The 7,081-nt window shown below is 35.2% G+C and overlaps 1 protein-coding gene across 1 annotated transcript in view; it reads right to left on the bottom strand.

Annotated features, from left to right (window-relative positions):
- Window positions 1-6,993: 6,993 nt before the first annotated feature.
- The window catches only part of LOC144960270 (uncharacterized), a gene marked incomplete in the record, with an annotated part of 51,360 nt that continues 51,272 nt past the window's right edge, over window positions 6,994-7,081 (bottom strand). The window contains 1 exon segment of the mRNA XM_078893313.1: window positions 6,994-7,081. This exon segment is cut by the window's right edge and continues 1,704 nt beyond it.

Genomic DNA, 7,081 nt, shown 5'->3' with positions numbered 1-7,081 from the left:
ACGTTTCAGGTTTCCCCTTTATCAACAAATAGGATGTATGAAACACTACAGATGAATTAGGTGATGCGGCAGTGGCGTTAATAAGATGAACAAACAAGACATTGATGGGCAGGAAATAGTAGTCTCTTCTGTAAGGAAGCACGGAGAAGAAGAAGAAAAAGAAGAAGAAGAAGGAGAAGAAGAAGAAGAAGAAGAAGAAGAAGAAGAAGAAGAAGAAGAAGAAGAAGAAGAAGAAGAAGAAGAAGAAGAAGAAGAAGAAGAAGAAGAAGAAGAAGAAGAAGAAGAAGAAGAAGAAGAAGAAGAAGAAGAAGAAGAAGAAGAAGAAGAAGAAGAAGAAGAGAAGAAGAAGAAGAAGAAGAAGAAGAAGAAGAAGAAGAAGAAGAAGAAGAAGAGAAGAAGAAGAAGAAGAAGAAGAAGAAGAAGAAGAAGAAGAAGAAGAAGAAGAAGAAGAAGAAGAAGAAGAAGAAGAAGAAGAAGAAGAAGGAGGAGAAGGAGCTGGAGGAGAAGATGTAGACGAATAGGAGGAAGAATCATTTCTAATTAGTGCAGGCATTTCTCATCAAGAGAGACATCAAATGAAGTCTCTTATCCCTCTCTTCGCGGCTTTATAAAATGTAATACGAGGACCTGGCAATCAACAGCGTTGTCTCTGTCCAAAAAAAATAATTGTAATAATAATAATAATAATAATAATAATAATAATAATAATAATAATACTAATAATATATAATAATAATAATAATAATAATAATAATAATAATAATAAATAATAATAATAATAATAATAATAATAATAATAATAATAATAATAATAATAATAATAATAATAATAATAATATATTAATAATAATAATAATAATAATAATAATAATAATAATAGTATTAATAATAATAATAATAATAATAATAATAATAATAATAATAATAATAATAATAATAATAATATAATAATAATAATAATAATGAATAATAATAATAATAATAATAATATAATAATAATAGTATTAATAATAATAATAATAATAATAATAATAACAATAATAATAATAATAATAATAAATAATAATAATAATAATAATAATAATAATAATAATAATAATAATAATAATAATAATAAAACAATAATAATAATAATAATAATAATAATAATAATAATAATAATAATAATAATAATAATAATAATAATAATAATAATAATAATAATAATAATAATAATAATAATAATAATAATAATAATAATAATAATAATAATAATAATAATAATAATAATAAAACAATAATAATAGCGACTCTACATCGATAACAACAACAGTGTTAGTGATAACAGTATATTATTTTTAGTCGTTGATTACATCAATAAACTACAACAGGCAAACAGTTTATACAACATTACCATTAGACATAATTTGACATTATTATCAGGACTGCCAGATTGGCCGGTGTGTGGCCAAAATTAGTTACAGAGAGACTCGTGTTTCTATTTTTAAAAATGAGCTTTTATATAGAGCAATATCCACTAAACGTGCTCAAAGCCTTTTACAAGGGGTCCCTGGCCAACAGCAACACCTAACATGTAGCATGGGCCACACGCCTGTTAGGCGATATTATATATTTATTTTTTGGAAAGAGACAACGCTGTTAACGGCGACTCGTTCCTCAAATAGGTCACAGCAAGATGACGTCACTCAGGTCTTTGTTATTGTTTTTTGGTAATGCTCACTGAACTGTATTAACCAGACTATAAACGTTCATGGATACACACAGTTTTGTCGTTATATTTCCGGATGGCAATGTTGTGAGCTTCTTAGCCAAGCGCATACTATCTATATATCGACACGTTTGAAGTCGAAATTGGCCAGAAGGTTCTTTGGCCACGTGACCACCTGGCAGGCCTGATTATATTACAATATGTCAGATAAACAAACACACAAACACACACATACACACAGACACACACACACACATACACGACAGAGATAAGCGTGTAAATGCTATGTGTTGAGATAAAATACTCACAACATCCGCCAGCCGGATATAACGTCAAAGCACACAGAAAATAAACTATGCCATAACCTTTAATTTAACGTTTATAATAGTCTGATAGAATTTAATGAGAACTAATCACCAAAAATGACATGTCTAGAAAACAATTACAAAGAGCTGAGTGTCGTCATTTGCCTTCCTTCTATGGGGTCTCATGGTTTCAAATGATCTTTTTCAACATTCAAAGCTTGACATTGGGTTGTCCCAGTGATATTCTATGATAATGACAATACAACGAATGCCCTTACGTATAAAATTAAATAAAATTTCGAAGGGCTCTTTGCTTGGCGAATAAATATGTTGACTCGCTTATAATAAATACAAATTTACTTTGTTATTCATCCCATAGAGGATGTGCGTTGTCTCTAGGGTCTATTCCTAGGAAAGACTGGAATAATCTAGGTGACAGCCGCAGTGCAGCGCCGCAAATTGAACTTGGGCGAGGTGACTTGCTTAGGACCAGACATCGCAGCCGGGGCGCAGGATCGAACTCAAAACCTTTCCGGTACGAAGCCACGACTGTACCCATAAATAAATAAATATTGAGCTTTTATATAGGGCAATATCCACTAAATGTCAAAACCTTTCCGGTACGAAGCCACGACTGTACCCATAAATAAATAAATATTGAGCTTTTATATAGGGCAATATCCACTAAATGTGCTCAAAGCGCTTTACAAGGGGTCCATGACCAACAGCAACACGTAACATGTAGAACGAAACATGACGCCTGTTAGGCGATATTCCAATTTTGTTTTCTGACAGAGCCAACGTTGTCAACGAAAAGGTACTCATTTTACACCTGAGTACGGTGAGAAGATATGAGTAAAGAGCCTTTTCCAAGGACTCAACTATGCGCCGAGCGAGGCTTGAACCCAGGGCGTTGCGATCCGAAAGCGAGTGTCATACCTCAAGGCCACATAGCCGCATGAGCCCTGCTACCTCCTATGTCAACTAACCCCCCCCCCCCCCCGCATTTCTATAATATCTTCTAAGCCCATTATACAAGCCAAGATTTAGTCGAAATCTAATTCGAAATATTGTTAATGTGATATTATAATAAACATCATTTCCCTTTTCAACGTGGGCGAAGCGACAACAGAACAGCCTGATAAGCATTACCTCACTCAACCCAAACACCGACTATATCCGTAGTTTACACCCGGGGTTACTTTTACCCCATGCCTATTTATTAAATTTTTCTGAGATAAATTATATGTGTAGTATCAAAGCTAATGATTTTAGTTTTTACATGTTAATGATAGTTGAATAAAACTATCTATGTACATGCTCATTTTTTATACATTTTTTTCAGTTTTGAAAAGTAGCAAAATAATCTCTAGGATTGAGTGAGATAACTCTCTCCTTACCAGCCATTTTCAGGATTTTCCCCCAAACTGCACACCAAAATAACATAAAAACACAATATCTAGCAGTAAAGTAATTTCCATACACAATTTCTTTATTAAAAGATAATCTATAACACACTGTTCGTTTTCTTTAAATTTTATGATGTGCAAAAGAAATTTGAAAAAGAAAATTATTGGCTGCATCGTAACGAATGTGACAATTTTCATATGGTTGGTAAGTAGAGGGTTAACCCTTTCCATACCAACTACAGGAAAATTGTCACATCCGATTCGTTACGATGCAGCCAACATTTATCTTATTAAAATGTCTTTTGTACATCATAAAATTTAAAGAAAATGAACAGTGTATGGTAGAGTATGTTGGTTAATAAAGAAATTGCAAGAACTTACTGTTATTGTGTTTGAGTGATAAAGAATCTATTTGTGTGTTGGTTGGGTGTGAAGTTTTGGGGAAATCCTGAAAATGGCTGGTAAGGAGAGAGCTAATGCTAAATGGGTCACCTATAGATAGTATGCGCTTGGCTAAGAAGCTCATAACATTGCCATCCGGAAGTATAACGGACCAACACACAAAACTGTGTGTATCCATGAACGTTTATAGTCTGGTTAATACAGTTTAGTGAGCATTACTCATAAACGCGGATGGCAAAAAAACAATAACAAAGCCTGAGTGACGTCATCTTCGAACTATCTATATGAACTACTGGCACTGGGTCCATGTAAAATCAGATTTATTCTCCTCCATAAAACAGACAAACTCACCCCAAGTCTGCTATTTCTGGTAATAAATTCCATTTTCAGCATCTTCAACATCCCGGGAGAATACCGTTTTGTGGCGAGGGGTCACATATTGTGTATGTTATAGACTCTACTTGTTGGTAACAACAAGAGATGAAGTGAATAGACAAGTGCCAGAAGACAATAGAGATGATGTGAATAGACAAGTGCCAGAAGACAATAGAGATGACGTGAATAGACAAGTGCCAGAAGACAATAGAGATGAAGTGAATAGACAAGTACCAGAAGACAATAGAGATGATGTGAATAGACAAGTGCCAGAAGACAATAGAGATGAAGTGAATAGACAAGTGCCAGAAGACAATAGAGATGATGTGAATAGACAAGTGCCAGAAGACAATAGAGATGATGTGAATAGACAAGTGCCAGAAGACAATGATGTGAATAGACAAGTACCAGAAGACAATAGAGATGATGTGAATAGACAAGTGCCAGAAGACAATAGAGATGATGTGAATAGACAAGTGCCAGAAGACAATAGAGATGATGTGAATAGACAAGTGCCAGAAGACAATAGAGATGAAGTGAATAGACAAGTGCCAGAAGACAATAGAGATGATGTGAATAGACAAGTACCAGAAGACAATAGAGATGATGTGAATAGACAAGTGCCAGAAGACAATAGAGATGGAGTGAATAGACAAGTACCAGAAGACAATAGAGATGATGTGAATAGACAAGTACCAGAAGACAATATAGATGATGTGAATAGACAAGTGCCAGAAGACAATAGAGATGATGTGAATAGACAAGTGCCAGAAGACAATAGAGATGATGTGAATAGACAAGTGCCAGAAGACAATAGAGATGAAGTGAATAGACAAGTGCCAGAAGACAATAGAGATGATGTGAATAGACAAGTACCAGAAGACAATAGAGATGATGTGAATAGACAAGTGCCAGAAGACAATAGAGATGATGTGAATAGACAAGTGCCAGAAGACAATAGAGATGATGTGAATAGACAAGTGCCAGAAGACAATAGAGATGAAGTGAATAGACAAGTACCAGAAGACAATAGAGATGAAGTGAATAGACAAGTACCAGAAGACAATAGAGATGAAGTGAATAGACAAGTACCAGAAGACAATAGAGATGATGTGAATAGACAAGTGCCAGAAGACAATAGAGATGATGTGAATAGACAAGTGCCAGAAGACAATAGAGATGATGTGAATAGACAAGTGCCAGAAGACAATAGAGATGAAGTGAATAGACAAGTACCAGAATACAATAGAGATGAAGTGAATAGACAAGTGCCAGAAGACAATAGAGATGAAGTGAATAGACAAGTGCCAGAAGACAATAGAGATGTAGTGAATAGACAAGTACCAGAAGACAATAGAGATGATGTGAATAGACAAGTGCCAGAAGACAATAGAGATGAAGTGAATAGACAAGTGCCAGAAGACAATAGAGATGAAGTGAATAGACAAGTGCCAGAAGACAATAGAGATGAAGTGAATAGACAAGTGCCAGAAGACAATAGAGATGAAGTGAATAGACAAGTGCCAGAAGACAATAGAGATGAAGTGAATAGACAAGTACCAGAAGACAATAGAGATGAAGTGAATAGACAAGTACCAGAAGACAATAGAGATGAAGTGAATAGACAAGTACCAGAAGACAATAGAGAATCACATTTTCGCGGCGGTGGTGGGGTTTGAACCTGCGACCTTATTGGTACGACAATTCCGCCTGGCCGGTGAGAGCGTGACTCTACCGTATGAGCTAACCACGAACACAAAAATATTCGTATCAAACTCAAGTCATTTCTAGAGTTCTCTCTCTCATCGACTTCTGGAGACCGCGGGTTCACCACACAACCATCGCGAAGTTACCTGGCTAGCAGTTAAGCTTAATAGCCAATATTCTCAACACAAACATATAACATAGAAACGATTTGCTTTTCTGTTTGAGTCAGAACAATCTATTTTTGTGCTGGGTGGGGTGTGATGATTGGGTGTGTGTGTGTGTGTGTGTGTGTGTGTGTGTGGGTGTGTGGTTGTGTGGGTATGTGTGTGTGTGGGTGTGTGGGTGGGGTGTGATGATTGGGGGTGTGGGGTGGGGGGTGTGTGATGATTGGGGGTGTGGGGTGGGGGGGGTGATTCTAAACATGGCTGGTTAGGGATGAATTAATCAAGAATTCAATTCCAATGGGCATGATGATCTATATTAATTTTCCATGTGCTCGAGGTCATTGGTCACATTGCAAAATGTACTCAAAGTGGCCTCCACAATGAAAAGTGTTCATAGATTTTGAACTATCTAACACTACGATTGGTCATTGTGTTAAGCTTGACACATGGGCATGTTTACGACTTTCATAAACAAAGCAACGTGTTTACATTTGTTCAGAAATGTCCAATCGTTGGACAGCAACAAATCACGTGATTGATGACTCGGTTGGACGAAAACATGAATATAGACCGCTCCCATTGAAGGCTGCTTTTACAAAACTCCCTCACTCAGTTTTTTTTCCCATTTTGAGATATTGAGAATTATCTCCCCTACAATTTCTCATTCGGTTTATCATTTTATCATATTATTTAAACTTTAAATTCACGCAAATCTTGGGAAGTTTTTGTGCTGAATGGTGCTAACTAACAACGTGACTTTTTAATCTAGGTATTTTTTTATTAGTATTATGTGCGTTTTATTATGTGCAGAGTTTTAACACGTTTAAAATGTAAAACCCTAAAAACTGTGGAGTGATCCTCGACAATATTGGAGGTTTCCACAAGAAGAAGAAGAAGAAGAAGAAGAAGAAGAAGAAGAAGAATAAGGCTTATGTATCAGTTTATTCCATCGATGGAAAATCTCAAAAATTATAAAAATTGACATAAAGTGATTTGGACAACCAGACTTCA

This window comes from Berghia stephanieae, chromosome 15 (genome assembly GCF_034508935.2).
Source record: "Berghia stephanieae isolate SIO BIC M18660-M18661 chromosome 15, UCSD_Bste_1.3, whole genome shotgun sequence".
Classification (NCBI taxonomy): domain Eukaryota; kingdom Metazoa; phylum Mollusca; class Gastropoda; order Nudibranchia; family Aeolidiidae; genus Berghia; species Berghia stephanieae.
Note: the sequence above shows the minus strand (reverse complement) of the source record. Positions and strands in the feature narration are given on the sequence as shown.